The 4,307-nt window shown below is 36.6% G+C and overlaps 1 pseudogene; it reads left to right on the top strand.

The window, feature by feature from the left end:
• The first annotated feature begins 2,409 nt into the window (after positions 1-2,409).
• LOC147409583 (F-box protein AUF2 pseudogene) lies at positions 2,410-3,603 on the top strand (annotated as a pseudogene).
• The last annotated feature ends 704 nt before the right edge of the window (positions 3,604-4,307 follow it).

The raw sequence follows: 4,307 nt of genomic DNA, 5'->3' as shown, positions 1-4,307 counted from the left end.
ATGAGGGACTTTTTGATGTAATGGTGCACGTATGTCGATAGATATGTTTTACTCGTATCTTAGAGAAATCGCATCTACGAGCATACGCATGCCACCACGTCAAGATGTCTCTCACTGAGGTCACTCCAGCATTAATCCAATAAAAATCACTCTTACTTACCGCCCCCCCTAAAATAAATAAAATTTACTCTTAACAACCCCCATGTGTGGGCAAAATCCTGGCTCCCCATTGACTACATCAAAGATTATTCGGACACTCCAAAATGTTGGAATTTTAGAAACGTATTTGAATTTATTTGTAAGAGATAAGTACAATTCCTATGATAGCATTAAATATATGTATAGCGTGCCATCTTCTAAATAATTTAACATAATAATATATATATATATATATATATATATATATTTGTCTCATAAAATTTATAGAAGTCAAGCTTTTAAACTACTCAGGAGGAGAAACAAAAACAAAATAACCAAACCGCGTCATAGATTCAAATAGGTTGTTGCCCCGAAACTCTTGTATGTGGCCCACCAAATCAAACATTAAATCCATATGTTAGTGGTGGTGGGGCCTCCCTTATAAGCATACTTAGTTTTGCCTGATATGGCAAAGCAGCTATTTAGTTATAACGTCAATTTAAGCTAAGTACAACTTGGGCAACACGTCTCCTTCATTTTCCTTCTTGGTTCGTAGAAGAGTCGTGCACTTGTGCTCGAGTTACATTAAAATTGACATTGAATTTCACATTGCTGATGTGGAGGTGCAACGTAGCCATAGATGCTTTTCACTTGTATCTCGATGAAAGCATTTATGGTTATGTACATACATCTTTGTTGATAACGTGAGAATTGATGTCAATTTTAATATTACTTCAACATTTTTCTTTTAATATCTTCATTCACATTCTTTGATGTCTTCCTCTCGTTTTTTTAGAACCTTCAACTTCAATTTGTTTACTAACTAAACTTGTAATTGATCTTTAATGAACATTCTTAAATCATCTATAATATGTCAAAATTGCTTTGTACATCTTTATTGACCTAATAAGACATAATCCTTGGTTAGTATCCGTCATGTTTCCCCTCTAGATTTTAAAGGTTACTCATGTGAAGCCCTTTTATACAAAACTAAAATCCAAACTCTACTAAACAATTTAAGTATCTTTCTAAAATGGAGAAATAATCGGCAAAATTGTAAATTGTATCGACTTTACAATATATTATAAAATAGCATAGTTTGAGAAGTGGTCCTCGAGGCCACCCAAGAGGGCGTACCCTCACTTATTTAGTGCGTGTGATGTGTGGGCATTGCACGTGCTTGGGGGAGGGACAGATATGCCTTGGTCGAGACCTTAGCTCACCCGATTCCACTAGTCGAATAACAAAAAAAAAAAGTATGAGAGACTAGGTCGAGAGATCATTTTTTTTATTCTTATTGGGTGATCTAGACATACCCCCTCCACATTTTAGTAAATATTTGAGATACCCTTTTCAAACTGACCATCTCTTTAGATTTATCTTATATGCAAGTAAATGACCCGAATGCTCTCATTTCAACCTCTAGTAAATAACTCTTGATTTTCCTTCCGAAGACCAATATCATCAAACTCTACAATTGTCTCCAACCTTAAGATTCGATCTCTTATATCCTTCAAAGAGCATATAGAATTTTGGATAATAAAAAAAACAAGGGTTTTTATTTTTATTTTTGTTAATAAACCTATTTTTAATGGGATCAATAACTTAGTGATGACAGGAAGTCGATGGAACCATCACACATAGACTTACCAACTAAGCTAGTTAGCACCTTAAAAAAGGTCCAGGGGTTTTAAGTCAATTCATACAAGTAAAGAAAAAGGATTCAATGGTTTTCTAAGAGAAGAAGAAAAATGGAGTGCAATAGTGAAAAAATAAAAAAAATGATAAGTTACATTTTATGTAAAATCATTTAATTTGATACAATTATTATATTATAAGTAAAAGTTGGTGTGCAAATAAAAGTTATATCTTAAATGAAACCCTGGCCGAAACCGGATCTCTCGTTTGTCCTGTTGCTTTCTTTGAAAAACGTCCAGTCCACGTTGGACACTTTTATCTTTCCTATAACATATTAGACGGCTAAGATTGGACAAATTTGCGATCACAGGCACAACAATCCTTGAGATGATACTTAGATTTCCAGAAAAATACTAATCAACTCAAATCTAGAGGAAAATAATCTACAGACTAACTTGAAGACTATAAACCTGTTTATTCAAATATTTTTGAACCGCCCAATAAAATTTGAGCCGGAATTTGAGAACGCGTGATTCGGTTCGCTTCGGTTTGGTTCGGCTTTTTCCTGTCAACGGTCAAAATCAGCCTTAAAAGTTTCTTTCTTTAACATATCTTCTCTCCTCCTTAATTCCGCTAAATTTAGCAGAGCTTCTATACGATTTTCCAAATTTAGTGGCGAAATATGCATCAAATTCACGAGGCAGACGCCTTCGATCGGATCCCAGACCCTCTCGTACTCATCATTTTCAACCAATTATCTGACATCAAAACCCTAGCTCGCTGCCGAGCCGTGTCAAAGCGATTCAACGCGCTCGTTCCACAAGCCGATAACCTACTCGTGAAAGTCGACTGCGTGATCTCCACCGAAACTGGAGATTGGTTTCTACTACATCTCCTCAGATCGATACTTCAATCTTTACAAGATCTCATTTCTCCGAAACGATTCTCGATCCATCCTCGAATTCGCAACTCACCAACCGAAATCCTTCGTGGATTCGAGAAGATCAGACGGCTAGAAATCGAATTACCTTCAGGAGATCTAAGATTAGAAAAAGGAACGATTCTAAGATGGAGAGCTGAGTTCGGGAAAACTTTGAAGAGTTGTGTGATCCTCGTGATCCGTACAATCGAAGATGGAGATCAAGATGTTGGAGATGGAGATGAGATCGATTTCAATGGAGGTTTGAAATTGAGAGTTGTGTGGACGATAAGCGCTTTAATTGCTGCTTCAGCGAGGCATTATTTGTTAAAAGAAGTGATTCGAGAGCACAGAGAGATAGAGAATTTGATTCTTAGAGACAGAGAAGGTGAAGGTACAGTGGTGATGGATAAGGAGGAGTTGAGTGAGTTCAGAGAAGAAGATGGAGAGGCGCATGTTAGCACGGTGGGGTGGAAGAACAGGACAACAGTGCCAGCTGTACGGATGAGGATGAGACACGAACCACGGCTCGAACTTGGTGGTGATGGGGTTCGTGTGAATGGTGCGACCTTGGTTGTGGTTAGGCCCACAGATGATGGGCTCGAGACAGCGAGGACAGAGAGAGAGGAACAAATGGAGGACAAGGGTTTTGCTGTTGGGGCGTTTGGAGAGGGGTTTGGGGGAGTTGTCGAAGCTCTGCTGAAGAGACCGAGTTATCTTCTCGAGATGAACTCGTTCTAGCAACACAGTGGAATCGTGATCGTTCGGCTTACTTTAGTGTATCTGTAATTGGGTTTGCTATCGTGCGCCGTATGTCTCTTCTCCGTATAGAGTTGCATAATTTTCTTGTATTTTATATGGTTTGTTTGTTTTGGTAGATTTTTGAGCGGCTTTTGGATGTTTTGATCTGCAGTTTCTTCTAGTTGAGTTGAGTCAAGTGAGAATTCACGGTTTTAAAACTCGGTGGTCTGAGTCATCTTGAACGAGATAAACCATTTAAGCCGATTTAAAATTATTTTTAAAAAATTATAAGTTACAAACAGATTCTATTTTTTTTTTTTTAATGATTTAAAACACTTGACAGTCAGACGACTTAGGATTTTAGAAGATAATGGGCAATTCAATTCACAATCCAGCATTTTAGCTTATAAATGTTTTTTTTTTTTTTTAGTAATCAACTTTTTTGATAATTTTCTGAATTATTAATTAAAATATATAATTTGGTTCAAATAGATAAGGTAAATTTTAAGTTGCTCAATGACAAGATTATATATCTATTAGATAAATACAATAATGAAATTATTTTATGAAAAATATGAAAGTCTGGTCAAGTTTCATTAACTCATCCGATTCATCTCGAATCTCAGATGAGTTAAGTGTGAGGGAGAAATCACCTTGATTTTCTTGCTACCACAACATGAACGATGCTGCGGCCATTTTCAAATTCATGAGTGCATTTTCAAAATCTCGAGTGAGATGCTTTATCTGATAATTTGTATTGCTGCACCAACTTTTATTTAAGGCTAATGAATTTTTGACTCGAGCATATTCAATCCGTCGATGTGGCAAGGGCACAGAATTGTTGATTTTTTTCTTGTGTATCCCGAAGACT

Source organism: Akebia trifoliata, chromosome 2, assembly GCF_017979445.1.
Source record: "Akebia trifoliata isolate Shusen 1 chromosome 2, ASM1797944v1, whole genome shotgun sequence".
NCBI classification, from domain to species: Eukaryota; Viridiplantae; Streptophyta; class Magnoliopsida; order Ranunculales; family Lardizabalaceae; genus Akebia; species Akebia trifoliata.
Note: the sequence above shows the minus strand (reverse complement) of the source record. Positions and strands in the feature narration are given on the sequence as shown.